This window comes from Agelaius tricolor, unplaced genomic scaffold (genome assembly GCF_023055355.1).
Source record: "Agelaius tricolor isolate 1412-34295 unplaced genomic scaffold, bAgeTri1.0.p SCAF_8, whole genome shotgun sequence".
NCBI lineage: Eukaryota > Metazoa > Chordata > Aves > Passeriformes > Icteridae > Agelaius > Agelaius tricolor.
This window is the reverse complement of record NW_027269268.1, coordinates 306,212-325,235: the sequence shown is the minus strand read 5'-3', so window position 1 is coordinate 325,235 and position 19,024 is coordinate 306,212. Positions and strand designations below refer to the sequence as shown.

The window sequence follows — 19,024 nt, the reverse complement described above, 5'->3', positions numbered from 1 at the left end:
GCCAGCCCTGTAGCTGGCACTAGAAATGATTCCCTGTGAGCCTGCAGGGAGGTGCCACATGTGGGCCATCCCCCTAAGCATGGCTGTCTCTGTGTGCTGTGCCCACTGGCAATTAAAACTGACATTCAAATCAGAGATGAACAAAGTGCACGGAGGTGCTGGGGGAAAACCTCCCCCTTTCACGTTCCTGTGGTGGGCAAGTGAGTTTTTGTCTTTGAGCAAGATGTGCTAAGTGCAGCAGGCTGATGTATCCATACACCGTGTTGTGTTCTATTATTTTTCCCTGGAACCCATCCAGGTAAACCAAACCCACAGTGAGGGACTCCCAGTCCATGTTCTGTTTACACTGCATTGAATTTTCCTGGCATCCTTTCAGCAGGAGCCATTTGACAAGGGAATTTTTTTATAGCACAGAACACCTTCTCCTGCCAGTGGAGATTTTCACTTTTGGGATTGGGGTGATGTGTCCTCCTGGTTTGTGGCAGGGAATTGGATGCTGATGTTAAACCATCCTCTCACCAGCACAGGTCACTGGAATCACCTTCCCAGTCTGGGAGGTTTTGTTCTAAATTTCAGATCATCCACGGAGCTCCCAGGTGAGACACAGCCCAAACAAATCCCTCACTCACAACATCTCCCATGGCAAGGCAATTATCAGGCAGCTGAACTGCTGCCCTTATCCTACAGGGCTATTTCAAAGAATGTCTTTGTTTGTCTTCCTCTCCTACTTGTCCAAGTTTTCCCTCACATTTTGATCATTAGGATATAACTGTGTTAGACAGGAGTGAGGTCAAATGAGATTTCCTGCTTTGAGTGGAGGTGTGAGGTCACAAAATGTGCTGTGGCTGGCTGCTGAATGCCTGTTAAATCTGGCACAGCAGCACACACACACACAAACACATATATACCCTTATAAATACTTCAGTATGTGTTTATCTTAATATGTGAGGAAAAAAGATTACCATGTTCCAAGACTGCTGGAAACTCTTAAGCACTGTTGTGCACTGAAGTGCTATTTACAGACACCAGAAAACATTCCTTTTGCAGAGAATTCATGACTGGTTGAGTTGACTTTTTTTTTTTTTTAATTGGAGAATTAATGAAAAATGCCAAATCCTTTCAGTAGTTACTAAGGGATCTTTGATTTTTAGATGTTTTTATATAAAAATGTTCCTGAATATTAGATGTAAAACATCTAAGTTGTCATTTCAAGATCTGTTCTCCTTTAGAAGCATCAAAGGTGTTACAAAATGGTCAAAACCTTCTGTTTCAGTAGAGCTCAGTCAGAATTTTTCCATCTGACAGCTCAAGAAACACGAGGAGTTTCATGTTCTGCTTTAATATTAAATATTGCTTTGTAAATCACAGAAACTGCTTCCCACCAAACCTGACTTGTGCTTTATTTCAGAGACCTGCCAAAGGAAAGCCTTGCACCTGTCAATGACTTGTGAAGAGCCCTTCCTCATTTCTGAGATCCCTGCCAGGAATGGGAGAATTACCAAGAGTTTCTAAGTTCCTCAGACAATCAGAAAATGCCCCAAACCCCTTCTGCAATTGTGAGTATGGATATTTATTTCTCAGCTTGGATTTACTGACTGACTGAGACATTCTGGCTGCTGCAGTGGCACTTTGAGAAGCTGGGGTGTTTGTAGGGAACCAGTGAGCAGAGCCCTGAAGTGAGCTCAGAGCCAGTGCACAGCCTGCAGTCTGTGAGCAAACCCGTGCACAAACCCAGCATTTCAGAGCTTCTCTTCACATCTGGCAGCCAAACCAGATTTAGATTTGCCTCACTCCTTGTGGAAAAGGAAAAAAGCAGTGAAACACGAGTTAGGTTAGTGTCTGTCTGTACAAATTCTTCCTGGGTGATAAATGATGGATTGCATTAATGGCTGTTTGCTCCCAGCACTGTTCCCCAGTGCCTAGGTCTGTAAAGCCCTCCTTTCTTTTTGCACTTATGGAAGTACATCCTAGAGCTCTGGCAAGCCCCACCTTTGGCACAGTTCCAGAAGAGCTGCCCCAGCAAATCCAGCTCCTGGGTGTCACTGCAGCCCTCAGGGACAGGGACGCGGGCTGGGCTCTCAGGCAGCAGTAAACTCGAGCTCATGTTACAGCAACCTCATCTCACCTGAGGTGCTGCTGCACAACAGGGTAAAACCTGCCTTGCCAAGGGCTTTGCTGCTGCACAGAGGCCAAAATTCCACACTAGATCAAATCAGGTGGATTAATGTCAACAGCCATAACCTTCAAGTGGGACTTGGAAATGCAGTCACTGGATTCTGCTGGACCAATCTAATTCTTCATCAATCTCTTCTCTGTCTTTTGATATCAGTAATGAATGTGTAGGATAATAAATTATTGTGTGATAATATAAATATTTTAAAGGTACCCCAAGTTAATCTTTTTAATATAACTCCTATTAGGAAGCAAGTGCTTCCTTAATATGAAAATCCGTTGTCACAACCTAGAAGTGATGAATGGGTGCACTCCCAAGAGGAGGAATTAAGAAGGCAAGTCCTGACTGTTGGCTTGGGTTTGAGTTCACAGTGGCATTCAGCAGCATGGGGGCACTTGCAGCTGGGCCATGCCCAGGCTGTGCAGTCTCTTCAGTGCAGCAGGCTGCTGTGCAAATTGCTCTCTTTTGGTGCTTCGGGTTCCAAAGCTGTTGCTCCTCTGTGTTGGTCTGAAATAGGTTTACAAAATCCGTGTATAATGTATGTGCAGTGCATATTGCAGGGTCTGGGGGTTTGTCCTTGGCAAAACACAAGCTCTGTCAGAAGTCTGTGGGAAGAGATTTTTCCTGCACAGTAGATTTTATCCAGCAAATTCAACTGCTGCAGTTGCAGCGGAACTTGGTGGCCAAGTCTGTTCTGACGGTGTCTGGCCTGGAATGCTCAATCTCTTCTCTTTTCCCCCCAGAACGTTCCCTACTCTCTTGGTATTTCTCCTTTTATATGATCATGCTTTTGTTAAAACTTAGAGTAGCCATTCAGAAAAATCAGAAAAATCCCTTTTCCTTTTCCCTCTCTTTGGGCAGGATGTCCTCCCGAGGATGATGGGTCACCACTTGAAGACTGATCTCAGGAAGGACAAATCAATTCTGCAGTGAGTCCTGGTGCTCCTTTTAACAATCAGCATTCCTGGTTCCCAGGGCTCTTCCTTTTCACTAAGGCCTAAACACATCAAGTCGTTCCTGCATATTCCCTGGGGTATTTCACTGTCTCAAGACAGACAAAGGGATCTTCAAAACTTTCTGAATTGGTTCAGCATGAGGTAACAGTGCACATTTTATCCCCAAAGCACCACTCTAAAGGCAGTGTCTGATTGCCCATTTCTGAGGGACTCCAGGGCCACAGGGTGGGGTCACTGCCCATGTGTTGTACAGGGGCTGAGTCTGAACTATCTGATGATCCTGGGCCCAGAAAATCTCTTACTCTGCATAATCCCCGTGACCTTTTCCTGTGCCACTCATCTGCCTGCACTCACAAGGGGCTGGTACCTGGCTGATTTTATGGAGGGCGTGCTGCATGTCCTGGGATCAGCCCTAATGTGCTGTGATTCCTTCTGCAGTGGTTACAGCCCTGTCAGGGAGCTCAGTGTTGGGCTTTACTCGGCCACTGCAGGGCTTTTCCAGAGGCCATTGCCCCGTTCCTCTGTCTGGAGCTGCTCAGCAAGCACAAGGCAGCAATTACAGACAGGGCTGCTGGGCACCCAGCCTGGGCACAGGGAGGTGGGGAGAGATCCCAGAGACACCATTCACCCACCCACAGAGCACACTAAAACACCTTCTTTATTTCTCTTTTTATTGGCTCTGTCTGCTCTCATCTGCTGCCTGAGCATTTTATCTCTTCATGCTGCTTTTTTCTATGCAATAAAAAGAGCAGACAGGCTTTTGCCCTGTATTTAAAATATTTTGCCACATTTAGAGGTAAATCACAGCCACTTTTCTGGGCTGAATAATTTCAGACTCATCAGAGATGGAAATGTTTTGATAGCAAGCGCTCTCACAGGGTCCAGCCACGGTCAGACAGGAAAAGTCTCTCCTCCCACCTTACTCCTCTTTGCTCTGATATAAACCTGTCCCTCTCTCCCCATCTCTGGGAGTCAGCACCCACATTCCTTCGTGCACAGTGAAGGAAAAAGGAGAGGAAGGTCTGGCTCCCAGTCCCTCCACAGGCAGAGTTTGAGTTGTTTACATGAGGAAGTCAGGGAGCAGAGATCTTCACTTCCATCAGATCTGTCCTGTCAGGAACAAGCTGACACCCTGGGCACCAAAACAGATCACAGGACCTACAACAAAAAGCAGAGCTCTGCCAAAGCTGCAGGCAGGAGTCTGTCAGGGAGAGTGATGGAGCAGGAGAGTGGTGTTCTAGCAGACACAGGGGCAAGGAAGGAAGGAAGGAAGCAAGAGTGAAAAGCGTAAGAAACTGGAAGAGACTTCAAGGGACACAACGCTGTTTAATGAGGCAGAAGCTGAGAGACAAGTGAGCTGCAGTGCAGGGTGATTTGCATTCTTCCAAGATGATTTGTAAAAGGGAAGAAGTTGTAGATGAAATGTTTTGATTCGCCTTTATCTCACTCTGCCTGTGCACTTGTGTCATTCATTTCATGTAGTAACCTCTACTAAACAGTCAGAGGCTGCAGCATAATTTTGTTGACCCTAAATTAAGGCAAAAAGCTGCAGTTCTGGAATTTGGAGCTCATAGTACCTAATTGGCTGAAGGGCAAAATAAAGAAGTAAAGATCAATCACAGCTTTTCGTGTCACATGAAAAGTCAAGGCTCATGCATCAGGGAACTTGAAAACAATCAGATTCATGTAAGTTCAACCTATGTCTCAATCCTAAAATTGCATTAAAATTAAACTCCCTGTTTCTAATTCTCATTCAGTGGAGTTTAGATGAACCTCAGATTTTTGGTGTTGCCACAATGGGAGTTATGGGAATTGATTGATTTCTTTGCAATGTGAAGTGCCAAAAATGGGAAACAGTGGCACGTTTGGGGGCTCTTTCTTCTTTCTTTCCTTTCTATTCCTGTCTATCCAACATGGCAAAAATGGAATCTAATTGAGTAGCAGGAAGGCGACCTCCATGAAGTTAGCAAGTGAGGGAAAAAAAAGTTAATCTTTCAGGCTTTGAAGGAGCTGATACCAGGAGAAAAACTGTGCCTGCAATACAAAGCCAGAAGTTATTGACTATCCCGAGAGATGTTTTCACAAATCAACAAAGAACACAAGCCAGGAAAAAGAAAAGAGCATTGTTCTGCTCTGTGTCCCTAAGATGGGAAACTGAAAAGCTGTGAGCATAGAGCAGGTAGGAGCTGCCTGTCAGAGGAATGTCAGCTTCCAGCTGAACAGGAATAACTCAGAAGTCTTGAAGTCTCGGGATGAGTCTCTGCTGCCTTGCACACTGTGCAGTGTTTCAGTCAAAGCCCAGAAGGAGCAGAGTTTCCAGGCAGCCACAGAACACCACGTCAGGCCGTGCAGAAAGAGGATTGCAGCAGAAATGGGGCTCCTCCAGATCTACCTAAGACCCAGAATTGACACTAGATGAGGCTCAGCTGGAATAATTGTCTTAGTTCCTTCTTTTGTCCTCTCACTCCAAATATGTTTAGCTTGTATTTTACTTCAGCATGCTTCTATAAATCTTCAGAGGATCCATCTGGGAAGCACTTCCAGGATGGAAATGCTCTGACCTTTAGATGTTGACAGGGGAGGTGCATATTCTCATGTTCTGTATTATTGACAGTAATGGCAGTGCTCCCTTTTTTTTCTGTGAACAGTGTAAGTTTTACGTGCTTGTGTGACTTCAGTATATAGTTACCCTCCTACAAAACAGAATTTATATGCCAATGCTTTTATTCCAGGGATGTAGATGCAGTCCCCCATATGGATAAGCACATGACACCATTTAAGCCAATGTCTGCAATGGCACCCATCCAAGTCCTCTGCAGCACGAGGCCATGGATGTGCCCACAGAGGCAGGAGCCCAGGCACAGCAGGTCTGCTCAGGCAGCTCCTGTCTCCTGTGCTCAGGGTGATTCCTTTTCCAGACCAGCTCTGTGCCAGACCTTGCTCCTGCAGATGTGCCCGGTGCCACCTGATGTGTGGCAGCTTTTAAGGGTGAGTCTCCACTGATGAGGGCTGCACAGCACTGCCACTCATCCCACTCAGCACTTGGACAAAATGTAGGACTGAACTCCAGAGGTAGGAACCAGTTCTTTGTTATTTCATTGTCTGAAACTTTTTCCTTGGAGCGTATTTGGGGAAGGATGGGAGATAGACCTTTTTACCTTTCTGGTTTTGTCTCTTTCTGTGGTGCATCATATCCGTCCCTTCCATAGCTGAACCAGTGGGTCTGGACTCTCTGACAGGAATTCAACAGAAATCTTTTTCAATCTTTTGTCCCCCTAGAAGCAGCCCAAGTTTTTGGGGCAATCCGTCTCAAAACATTTCTGTAAAATTTCCTTTTAGTTCTTGATGCTGCTCAGGCCCATCAGACTGACACAAAACCCCCTCAGTAATGTCCCCAGCCCCGGTGGAATGGCTGAGCTCCAGCCTTGCACTGTCACACCGTAATTACATTGCAATTGTAGATATAATTGTGGCAGGTTCTAGGCCACTGGCTCTGAATCCTCCTGAATTCTCAGGGCTGACCGTGGCATTTGTCTGTACTTTCCTGTCCCTGGGGCTGATCACTCCGAGCTTCCCAAGGGACCAAGCGCTCGCTCTGCACAGCTCCTTGGAGCTGAGGGTGCCTGCCCACACTGAGAGATGGGTGAGTGAGCGACCCCGTAATGTTCAGGTTGGTTCGGCTGATCTCGCGTTGGTTCGGCTTATCTAGTTCGGTTGGGCTTATCTAGTTCGGTTCGGCTGAACGCGGTTCCGTCCCGTTCCGTTCAGTTCACCTCAGCTTAGCTCGGATCGATTCGGCAAATCCCGGCCAGAGTCGGCCCTTCGGGTACGCTCGGCTGTTATCGGCCACACTCGGCTGTTGTCGGCTCCACTCGGCCGTTGTCGGCTCCACTCGGCCACACTCGGCTCTTCGGCCGTACCTGACTCTGCTCCGCGGTGCAATGGCGGTCGGTGGCGGGGCCCCCCTCCCCAGCCTGAGCCCCGTGAGGGGACAGAGCGCTGGGACAGCCGCCTCAGCCCGGGTCACCCTGTCCCTGCCCGGCCCCGCGTCCCCCGGAGTGCGCCCTGCAGCGCAGAACGCGGCCTTTGGGCCAGGAGCGGGGACAATGCCCTTGGCTCGGCAGCAGCGCCGGGAGGCAGCGGGCGGTGCCCTCAGGTGAGCGGCCGGAGGGGAGGGAGCTGGGCCGGGGGCACCGGGGCCGGGGCACCCACAGGGGGCCGGGGCTGCTTTGGGCGCTGCTGCGTGGGACCCGCTGGGGGTGGGACGGGTCTGTCCCGGGCCTTGCGGCTCTCTGGGATCGTGTTCCGTGGGATAAAGCTGGGGCTTGTCCCAGCTGCGGGGACAGGGCTTTATTGTGTGAGAAACAAAGTTCACTCTTTAGAATTTTTACACGTTTGTTAAGGGATAAAAGGCAGCGCTGAGGTGCTTGGCTGTTTGCCGGGAGCACCCGGTTACCTTAAACCGTGTTCTCTATATTGTGTTACATTGCAGTGGTGTATGCATATTCATTACAGTTTATACATATTCAAAGAGTCCTTTGAGTTTAGATGTTCTTTTGCTTGGTTTTAACCTTCGTGCCATCTTGTGGATTAAACCAATATACTTTATTTCTTCCTGTGGTGCCATCCTGTTTTATTTTCACTCCCTCGTTATTTGATAACGAGGGTCAATACGTTTTTTCTTTTTTTCAGTGCTCTGATTTCTGTTTCTGTTATCTTGTGTTTCAGATAAGATTGTCCCCAAATGTGGGAAATCACCTAATTATCTGACACCATTTTCTGAGTTACTTGCATGTAAAAGCATTTTAACATTTCGCAGTCTCTATTATGCTGCAGTCTAAAATAGTATCTATTACACTGCTATTTATAAAAGCTATGTAGTGCATACACGAACTGACAGATTATACTTTATCAAGAGCAGTAGTTACAGATTTTACCCTCTCAGGATTTTTGTGGTCAATAATACCGTGCCAGAGCTAATAGATAAATGCCAAAGGCAATAACTGCATTTGTTATTTATATTTCTGGGCTCTGTTTTCCAGGAAGCAGCGGGATGGGTGTCCCTGTGCCCACCCCCCTGGGTCCCAGAGAGAAGCTGCTCCTGTGGCTGCAGCTGAGGGGCAGTGGGAAACCTGAACAGTCCTGATGGAAACCGATGCAAAACCAGGTTTTATTGGGTTTGGGACTTGCCATTTTTCCCTGATCCGTGTGTTTTGCCTTAGGAAACAGGAACTGGGCACCAAGACATTTTGTTACCCTAGAAGGGACAAGTTTGTTTGTATTTATTTCCTGAGCCACCTGGAACGATTTGGGTCTCAGTTGGCACCTGAGAGCCTCCTTCTGTGTCCTGGGTGGGGTGGTGGCTATCAAAGGGGTAAAAGTTGGAGCAGGAGGGTGGGTGGAGAGGAGAGCAGTGGCTCTTTGGGGATTTGCATCTGGGAAGGGCCCTCAGTTTCCCTATGGGAGTCCTGGAAACAGAGCTGAGAGTCCCTGAGCAATGAGGATGGTGCAGCTGGAGTGCTGAGAGTGCAGAGGCTGCAGTGGGTGTTGTCTGCTCGGTCTCCTGATGTCCCATCTCTAATGCTGGGCTGGCACCCAGGCACCTCCCAGGGCTGGACACCCTCAGGGCAGGGGTGGTTTTGAAATGTTTTAAATGCTGCAGCAGCTCCCTCAGATTGGATGAGTGTGAGGATATCCAGCTCTTCCTTAGGGCTTGGACCATAGCAAGGGTGCAGGGCTCATGGTCAGTCTTGTTTAAACACTTGTAATAGCAAAATATTTTAAAACAGAGACTTTGAGGAAATAACATCGGTGAGTCTGTTGCAAGGATAGGTACAAGCTGTCTTTATTAAAGATCCACACTGCTGGATGTTTTGTCAAAGCACTCTGGGGACAGAAGGTGTCCCCAAAGCTTCATGAACCCCTTGTTTTCTGCTGGTAGGGCAGGGGGTGAGCCCAGCCTCGGGGGCTGTGTGGCTCATCCTGCCTGGAGCAGGGACACCCCGTGAGGCTGAGCCACAGAGGTTCAGTTGTTGGAGCAGGTGGGGATCTCTTTGTGCCTGGGAATTGTTGTTGCTGCGTTCCTGTCCCAGCTGCAGGGTTCCCTCAGAGCCTGTGCCCTGCAGCAGCACTTGGAGCTCCTGTGCTGGGCAGGGAGCAGCTCTGGGCTGGGGCTTTCAGTCCCATCAGCGTCCATTGAAATCCAGCGTTTGTTTTACTTCCATCAGCCTCTCTGCTGTGCCACCCTCGGTGCCAGGGGACAGAGCTGTGGGAAGGCTCCATCCCATCTGTACCAAGTGCTGCCAGCGCTTCCAGCAGCACTGCTGGGGCATCAAGGGCTGCCTTTGGAGCCTGGCTTTCACAGAGGGTTACACACTCTGCCCTTCAGCATCCAGCTGCATCCTACAGCTGGATAGTTCAGCTAGCAGGGAGCAGAGTCAGCTCTTGGGCCCAAACCAGGTTTTGTCCCACAGAGAGCGACTGAGCTTCCTGAGGTAGCACACAGATGTGCACTGGCCTTTGGGGCTAATAGTGAGTGCTGCCAGGTGATTGTGATAAGGTTGAGCTGAAGCTTTCTTAGAAAAGCCATCAGCTGTAAGAATCTATGGAAAACAGGTGGCTGGTGCACTAGCTGGTAGTAGGTCCTGGGCTTTTCTTCTTCTTCTCTTTAACCTGTTCTTAAGAGGACCCCAAAACTGCAAAATCGAAAGGAAGGGGGATGTGGGGGTGAAAGTTGCTTTTCATTTTTTGAAGTGTTGCTGTGGATTTTGGTGTGTCAAGTGGCACTACCAAAACAGCATTGGAATAACCAAACTTCAGGACTCTGCACTTAATTCCTTGAATGTGTTTGTGTGGGTGCAGGAAATGCCAAATCCCAAGGCAATTCCATGTCTGTAACTTCAAGTGCAACATCTTCAAAACCAAGTGCTCAGTGTGGGCTTTCCACGTGGATGCAAATGGTCAAAGGCCTTTCTTGTGTCCCAAAAGCAAAAACCCTTTCTCTGTGAGGTTTTGGAGGGGATTCTCTTTGGGATTTCTTGTGATGCAGCATCCTGGGTGTCCCTTCCTTTGTGCAAAGTCCAATGATAAAGGATGGAATGGCTGACACATGGGGTCTGGGATAAAAATGGTTCTGTTAAAATTGGGCAAAGAATGCAATAAGAAAAATGAGCATCCTTTCAATGTCTGAAATAGTCAGGAATAAAAGTGCTGGAAAAGGACACGTTTATGTTTGAATTGGTGTCACCTCTCATGGATAAAACCCCATAGTGAGCAATCAGAGCAGAAGTATGAGAGCTAGGATCCTTTGACTTCCACAGTGGATTTAATTTTCTTTTTCTCCTCTCTTTCAGGGCAGGAAAAATCATCAAACTCCTCCCATCTTTGCCAAAAGCTTTGGTGTTTAAGCAGCCAAAGGCAAGAGGCCTCAGCACCAAGGGTCTGCGCTGGAGGGCTCTGGTCCTGCCCCTGCTGTGGGGTGAGTCAGAGGGACACAGGGCTCCTCTTTTCCTCTCTGCTGGGATTAACTGCCATGGGAATGCCATTGCTGACAGCTCAGCCCCAGCTGTGTCTGCTGGAGAAGGGCAGAGGTGAAGAAACAAATGCCAGAGTTCCCTGGGGATGCTGGAGTTGTGGTGTTGGCTGTGCCCTGAGGGGCAGGTTGGGCATTATCTGTGCACCCAAGGACTGCTCTGGGGGTTCGGGAGCTCTCAGTCCATTCCCAGCTCTGCCAGGGCTGGCAGCCGGTGCAGGGCTGGGTGACAGCCTCTGGTCAGGCTGGGGGCAGGCACTGGCCCTGGCACAGATGCAGGGGCAGGGCTGGGAGGATTTGGGAGCAATGGGAGGAGAATGAGGGATGGTGCTGGGCACAGTGGTCAGCCTGTGCTCGTGTCAGCACAGCCCTGCAGGGCCCTGGCATCTGGGAACAGCTCCAGCTCTCCTGGTGCCCAGGGATGGGCTCTGAGGGACTGGGTTTACCTGTGGCTTTCCAGGTCAGCAGGAACAAGGGCAATGTGGTGCCAGAGCTGTGGCCCATCCCATCAGGCTGTATTTCCCTCTGGGAAAGCAGAACAGTCTCTGGGCTGAGGTGAGTTTCCTGCAAGTGCTTAGAATCCAGGGAAATGGGAGTTCAGGAATGGCATCTGCTGCTGGGAACAATGCCTTAGGCTTGCTTAGTTTGTGTCTGTGAGAAGTGGGCTTTGGGCTGGAGAGGTGCTGTTGGCAACAAAAGATGGAGTCAATCCTCTCCAGGGATGTGCAGTGAAGGACTGAGTGGGAGGGAAGGGGAGTATTTAGAGATGATATCAGCATTTCTCCCAAAATTGGGGTGCAGCAGTGATGGGGGTGGTTGGGTTTGCTCTGGGCCTTGTTATTCCTTGTGCAATTTTCAAATTCTGTTACATGATTTACTGTCCAGTATCTTTCTAACAAAAACTGACAGAAATTTAGGTTAAGATTAGAATTTAGGTCCATTCACTGCAAAATCTTGCCAAGGCTGGAGGACTGTGATGATGGCTGCTCTCAGCAAAGGTCACTTATTAATGCTGTGTCAGATTTCCCTCAGTGCTGGGCAGGAAAGGTGAGGGTTTGGATCAGGAATTGTGCAAACAAGGCCTGGGTGATGGTTGATTTGTTTTGTTTTTCAGTGAGCCAGGGCTGGCACAGGGAATCGTGCAGGTACTGGTCTGGCACCGGAGCTGCTGCCCTTTGGAGCCATTTTAAGGGTGTGATCATAGAACATTTTGGGGGCTGTTTTCAGAACTCCTGTCCCCAGCCCATTGCTAACCCTGGGACATCTGCTCTGGTTTCAGGCTGTCCTTGCTGGAGCAGCCTGGTCCCTGCCATCCCCAAGCCCTGAGACACAGAGGGAGCCCTGTCCCAAGTGGCCTTTGGCACCTTGTCAGGAATGTGGCAGCAGCCCCGGGAGCAGGCTGGAGGTGAGAACTGGGTGTTTGAAACTGAGGAGTGCTTATCTGGGGCTGGGGGGAAGGGGGAGGAGTTTCCATCCCCCCTGGAGCTTTCCTGCTGGAATGGGGCAGCACAGGGAGCAGAATTAATTGTGCACCTCCCATGGGCATTGCTGGCCTTGGTGTCTGTGTTGTGCCACCAGACCGTGGCACTTTGCTGCTGTCACTGCCACTGCCAGCCCAGCTGGGGGCTGTGCCCTCCTGCCAGCCCCACACAGGAGCTCCACGGGTGCCTCTGTGCCCTGCTGGGAGCGTTTGCTGGGAATGTGCCTCATCCCTGGGAGTGTCCCTTTGTCCCTGGGCTGCCAGACAGAGCTTTGGGCTGCTCAGGCTCAGGGTTGGATTGCCAAAGGCACTGAGAGGGAGCAGCACAGGGAGGGTGCTCAGAGAGGGGCTGGCAGAGCCCAGCTGGCAGGCTGTGCTGGGCGCTGCAGGTGGGTGTGTGTGCACTGCAGGGAGCAAATGTCCCCTTCCCTAACCAGCCCTGCAGATCCCAAGGGCTCCTAGAGCAGGATTTTATTCCTCACTTCCCTTTGTGGAAATTCATTCTCTAAATTGCCATGAGCAATTCTTTGATTTCTCTAAGAGAAAACCTCCCAACAGAGACAGATTGCAATGGAGGCCAGAGTTGTGTTTGGAGCAGAGAGTGCTGAGAGCTGCGTCTGCCTGTGCTGCCACAGCCTGACCACAACCACATGGAACAGCCTGGGAAAAGGGAATTGGGGGAATTGCTGATGCCCCAGTGAGAAGAACACAAACTCACAGCCATTCAGCCTGACAGTCCCCTCCACCCAGAGCTCAGCACACTCAGAGGTAAGTCCAGCATCTGAAGGAAAAAAAAACACAGAAGAAAAAGGTGATTTATTTTGCTTTAAAGTTATTTTGAGTTGTTATTAAACCCAGCCAACATTTGCTCTTGATTTTGGTTGGGTGAATAACGAGCAGTGGGCATAGATGATACCATTCATGTAGCTGAAAACCTGGTGTAATCTAGAGAGGATACAAGAACTGTTTGTGTAGGAAAACGTGAGGGGATGTCAGGGGGAGTGAGGTGGCATTTTTGAGGGAATAGCTCCCTACCACCACAGCCGTAGCATGCCTGGAGCCCTGGTGGGACCCAGCCCTGCACTGGCTGCAGCCGAAGCAGCTCTTCCTGACCACGGCGATGCCGGTCCCAGTCCCGATCCTAGCCCCAGTCCCACCTCGATCCTCCGGCCCCAGCACCCACCTGTACCTTGCCTGCCAAGGAAGAAGAAGCAGCCTGGCTCCCCCAGCAAATAGGGGCAGGATCAGGACCCGAATCCCTAGGCCTAAATCCTAAGCCCGGCCCCACCCGAGCACCTTGGACCCTGCTCAGTACCAGCAGCAGCCTCTAATCTGGATCTCTGCACAGCACTCAGACCGACGCTCCCACCGCATCCCGAGATGAGCACCCCCCCCCACAGAAAGCAGGACAGGTGCGGATCCGCCGGGATTTATGGGCGGGCGGGGGGAGGCGGGGGCCCCGGGGGCGGGGCCGGCACAGGTGCGAGGGAACCCAGTGCGGCTGCGCGGGGAGGGGCCTTAGGGGATTTAAGGCGCGGGGAGGGGCTGGTGGAACTATGTGCTCCTCGGCGTTTGTTAAGGCAAGTTGCTACTGGCCGGGGCCTATATCTCTTTTTCTCTACGTTTTCTCTACTTTTCTTTTTTTTTTTTTTTTCTTTCTGTTGTATTTCTTGTTCTGTATACTTCTCCTTTCAACCCTCCTTTCCCCCCCCCCCCCCCCCCCCCCACGGCCACCCCCAACCCCCACCCCGACTTCATTCCTCTACCTCACCTTATTTCTCCGTCTTCTTCCTTCCCTCCCCAACCGAGTTCCCCCCTGCCCCTTCTCCCTCCTCCCCGCCCCCCCCCCCCCCCCCTCCCCCGTCGCGGCGCCCCATCTACCCTCAATCCTGCTCCTTCCTCCATCCCGCCTTACCCCCAGCCTCATCCCCTGCTACCCTGCACACCCCGACCTGCCCCCACCTTCTCCTCACCTACTCCTCCGCTCCCCTATTCTCGTTCTCCATTCCCCGCTCCCCTCCTTTCCTCACAGCCGCGGGGCTCGGGGTGCCGGGCAATAATAAAGCCCTGAGGGCTGGAGCTCGGCGCCCCTGCCCTCGCTGGGGTCCCCACGCGGGGCCGGACGCGCTCTGCAGGTGCCCCTATTGCAGTCCAACACACCACCCGACACCGCCGGGGCTCCGGTTTTCCCAACATCACACTGGGGGCGTCCTGGGGAGAGGGGTCCGAGTTACAGGGGCCGCCTCATTAGGAGGGGGTCTCCCCGGGGGAGGAAATCGGGGAGAGGGCCGGGCCTGACGGGTAACTCCCCCTCCAGGCCCCGCCCACTCCCCGGCACTCCTCCGGCCGGTGGGAGGGGCGGGGACAGGGCCCCAGGGGACAGTCGTGTGGTTGGCTTTTTTTTGTTTGTTTGTTTTAAATTTGTGTTTACCGTACAGAATAACGTGCCCCTCTTTGCTTCCCCACCCGCCCCTCCTCCCCCCGGGCCCCGGTCTGGAGGCGGGGGGGGGGGGGGCTGGAGGGCCCCCTCCGGAGGAGGGATCCAGCCTAATCTACCCACACCCCCACACCCCAGGACCCCCCCCCCCCCCCCAGTGTGATGTTGGGAAAGCCGGAGCCCCGGCGGTGTCGGGCGGTGTGTTGGACTGCAATGGGGGCACCCGCAGAGCGGGTCCGGCCCCGTGTGGGGACCCCAGCAAGGGCAGGGGCGCCGGGCTCCGGCCCTCAGGGCTTTATTATTGCCCGGCACCCCGAGCCCCGCGGCTGCGAGGAAAGGAGGAGAGGGGAGGACGGGGAGACAGGAGAGATGGGGGAGGTGAGGACGGGGAGGGAGAGGGGTCGGAATGAGGAGGGAAGCGGGAGAGGAAGGGAAAGGCCGAGGGGGGAGAAGAGGGACGGTGGAGAGACGAGGAATAGAAAGGAGTAGCGGGCAAGGGACCGGACGGGGGGGGGGGGGGGGTCGGGTTTAGGAGGAAAGGAGCGTTTCAGGGCGAGAGGGAAGGGGGAGAAAGAAAGGGAATACGCGGAGAAGGAAGGAGGGGTAGAGAGAGAGAGACAGAAGGAAAGGCCGAAGCTTCCGCGCCTTACCTGCGGAGTCCCCACAGGGAGCTCCCGTCTGCACCGTGCACTGAGTGAGCAAATGGTGGCTGAAGCGATTTCCGGGGTCTAAATCACCTCGGCCCCGCCCCGCGCAGCCGCCCTGGGGCCCCGCGCACCTGAGCTGGCCCCGCCCCTGACACCGCCCCCGTTCTGTCAGGCCCCGCCCACCCGTGCCCGGCCGGCAAATGTGTGAGGGGCGGGGGCATCGCTCGAGGCCCCGCCCCCCGCACCGCTGTCCCCCGCCACGCGGGGGCGCCGCGCTCGCACTGCTCTCCGTGTCCGCCAGAGGGCGCCCTGCGGGGTCCCGGCTCCACACGGCGGCTCCGCACCGGGGAACGGCCTCGATCCCGCACCCGGCAGCGCCTCGTGCCCGCGGCTATCCTGGGCCCAAAACCGATTCCGGGCCCGGTGCCGCTTCGATCCGCCCGACGGGGGAGAGGGGACACCGCCCGGCACACCGCAGCGGCGCTCTGCCCCCCACCCCCGGCCACGGTGGCGGTGGCACCGTCGCAGCGCCCCGTGCCCGCTCTCCGTGGCCCCGCCCCCCTATTCCCCCCGGTCCCGGGAGCCTCGCTCGGCGCTGTGCGAGCCCCGTCCGACGGCTGCTCCCGCCGGGGACCGCTCGGAGCCCGGAGCGCTGCGGCGGGGCCGTGACCGTGGCCCGGGGTGCGGGGGCCGAGCGCTGCCTGGGTTTGCCGGGGGTCCCGGGCGGTGCCGCCTCCGGGGGCGGCCCGGCCTGTGGGCTCTGTCCCCGGACCCCAAAATGCAGGACTTGGCCTCTGTGCTCAAGGCCTGGATGAGCCTCGTTCTGCACTCCCGAAACAGAGGGCTCAAGTCCCTGCTTCACAGCCCTGGGCCTGGCCAGGTGGGACTGGGTCCAAGTGCCAGCAGCAGAGGACTTTGTCCCTGAGCCCTTCTCACCTTCACCACCACAGAAAAAACCCAAAACAAAACAAAAAAAACCACCCACAGGACTTAAGACTCTGATTCTGAGACCAGAAAAATGCCCAATTTATTAGTCTCAGTTCACAGGGTCGTGGAATTGACTGTGGACATCCCTACAGATGGTGACAGGGAATGGACCTCTCACACATTTGATTCTGTTGTGAGAACTGCTTCAGGCTAGCAAAAAAACCACACGTGGCATAAGAAGGTAGGAAGCCTGCCCTGAAAGGATGCCATAAAATGCAGCCTATCTGCAATACCGTGTTATCCCAGCAATGTGATATCCTATTATCCCCACCCGGGTTTGTTGTGCCGCCTCCGGCTCACTGAGCGATGCCGCTTGTGGCTCCAGGCGCTCCCGCGGTGCAGGGAACACCCACGGATCCGCTCGGCTCGGGGAAACCGAAGGGGTGCCCAGTGCCCAGGCCGGAGCGGGCAGCAGCAGGTGACGATCTGGGTGCTCCTCCCCGGATCCTGAGCTCAGGCTGAGGGAGCTCCCACCTGCCGCTGCCGGGAAGGAGCAGCTCCCCAAGGATGGCCGTGCTCCCGTGCGATGGCAGCTGCCCTGCCTCTCTCAGGGACAGCGTGAGCGTTGGAAGAGGAACCAGAGCCCCAGCGGCAGGGGCTCGGCAGCAGCCGGCACTGAGCCCCCTGCACTGAGCAGGAGCAGAGGGACGTGCCCGAGCCCGGGACTCGCATCCCACATGGGGACTCGGGGACGCGGGGTCTCTGCTCGGGCTCCGCCAGGAGGAGGAGGCGGATGGGGATGGGAGTGCCTGGGAAGAGCCCGGCACTGCCAGCCGACAGGGCTGGCGCTGAGGGGAGAACTCGCTCTGTGTTCCTTGAGCGGGATTTAGGGATGGCCAGAAGCTTTAATATTCATTTTACAGACTATCGCACACCGACCGATACCAACGTGCATTATGCAAAACTGCCACAATGTCTGCAGGCTTCAAACAAAGATAAACAATGCTGTTCTTTCCTTCTTTATGCAAGTACACGTAGCTAAGATTAGTAACACCTGATACCATTTTCTCTTTAAAACTCTGGCCAATACCATGCCACTGACTAGGTTTCAAAAGCAGAAAGATGACAGCCATAAATTAAACCTGATGCCAGATCTTTGCATATTTAGCTTTCCATTACAGAAATCCCTGGATGGATCCACGTGCTCCTCTGCTCCTATGATCTGAGGTTTTGTCTCACTCTCATCTCATTAGGATGCCCTAAATCCAACCTGTTCTGCTTCTCAGACCAAAGCCTGCTGCCATCTCTGCTCCTGACATTTGCATGGCACACATTGTTACCATACTGATAATGGCAAAACAAATTGCCTCTCCTCCTTTCTGCAATAAACAATAAATAAAAGTTCAGCTTCTGGGGAGCTGCAGCTGTGAAACTCATGAGCAGCTCTCAACATGATCTAAACGTGGAGCTGCTCTTTTTCAAGTCTTCCCCTGTAGAAAATCCACATTGTTGTAAAATGCCACCAAAGCAGGAATTGCTGCTGAAGCTCTCTTAGCGCACAAGGGAAGAGCCATTCATGGGGCTAAAAGTGCCTCATTCCCACTTTTCATTGCTCTTGGATCAACCTATGTGTTAATTTCCATCTTCCTGATAAGTCTTGATCTTTTGTAGTGGAATCAAAGCAAAGCAGAGCTGAGCAAAACCCCACCTGTTGGTATGATCCTTCCAACTGCTTTAATTTATGTTGTTCCAGCTGTATTTATTTCATTAATAAAAGGCAAATTAAAGAGTCTTTTTATCTCCACGGTTTATGTTGTCTTTTGCTTGCTTGGACTTTTGCTTTCTGCCCTTTGCCAGTCTTGACACGTTCACCTTTCAGGATTCCCATCCTCCGCCCTGCCCGGGCTGCCTCTGGCTCAACTCCCTTGGCAGCTGCTGCTTTCACCTGAGCTCTTTGCCTTTAGCTCGCGTCCCTTTCCATGGGCCACGCCTCTCAACTGCTCCAGCCCGGGAATTCCCGCCTGTGAACAAGCAGGGATTCCCTCCCCTGGCCCAGGGAAGCCTCCACCCCTGCACACATTGCCAAGGGTCAGGGGCTGCTCCAAACCTTTGGTATCCCAGAGCTCCCGGATCACTCCCAGGGCAGAGCTGGGAGCCTGTCCTAAGGACCAGGACTGACGCACGCGGTGACTGCAAAGTCCCCCATGGATATTGGATCCAGCTGTCAGGAGCAGGTGCAGCCAAGGCAGCCCATTTCCTTCCCACTGAGAGATCTCCAGCACTTCAGCCTGGTAAGGCTGGCACACAAATCCCTGCTCTGGGGCACAGCAGTGACTGCAGCGCATCCAGGAGAAGGCAAATGCAATGATTGTGGCTCAGTTCTGAGGCTGTGATCGAGATTCATTCTCAGTAATTTCAAACAATGATTTCACCCCACTGCTTAGTTCTTTCTACTGCTGGGACTCCAATAAGAGGAGAAAGGAGGCAGTTTACTGGAGCCCCTTTCCTGCCAAACATTGAAGTTCATTCAGGTCCTGAGAGAAAGCACAGGGGAGAGCTGCCCCTGCTCTGCTGGGATTGCACCCTGCACTCACGAGGGACAGGTGTCTCTGTGAAAATCGGTCTCAGTATTTTTATGCCTCATAGTTCCCACTGAAATGATTTTGACCAGAACTGAGACTGCTGAGCATCACTGAGCAGCAAAGGAGACATTCAGCAATCCCCATGACCTGGCAGAGATTATTGCTGGTGATGGCCTGAGCCCTGGGCTGAGAGTTACAGTGGTAGCAGCAGTAACAGCCACCCCGGGATTCCCCAGAAATAGGAGAAACTGTCCCTTCCCTTTGTGGGGAGAATGTCTATTGTGCATCTCC

At 52.7% G+C, this 19,024-nt stretch overlaps 2 long non-coding RNA genes across 3 annotated transcripts in view; one reads left to right on the top strand and one right to left on the bottom strand.

The window, feature by feature from the left end:
- LOC139592577 (uncharacterized) overlaps positions 1-3,769 on the top strand; it is a 62,325-nt gene extending 58,556 nt beyond the window's left edge. The window contains exons 9-10 of the long non-coding RNA XR_011680043.1: positions 1,409-1,556; positions 3,035-3,769. This is a non-coding gene — a long non-coding RNA (uncharacterized lncRNA). The remainder of the gene's footprint in view (positions 1-1,408; positions 1,557-3,034) is intronic.
- A 5,180-nt stretch (positions 3,770-8,949) lies between these two features.
- LOC139591957 (uncharacterized) lies at positions 8,950-15,350 on the bottom strand. 2 transcript variants are annotated; one of them, XR_011679815.1, is made up of 3 exons: positions 15,228-15,340; positions 14,114-14,351; positions 8,950-13,085 (listed from the first exon to the last, which is right to left on the bottom strand). It is a non-coding gene; the product is annotated as an uncharacterized lncRNA (long non-coding RNA). The 2 variants fall into 2 exon arrangements; XR_011679814.1 differs by lacking the exon at positions 14,114-14,351 and having other exon boundaries at positions 8,950-12,921; positions 15,228-15,350.
- Positions 15,351-19,024: the final 3,674 nt, after the last annotated feature.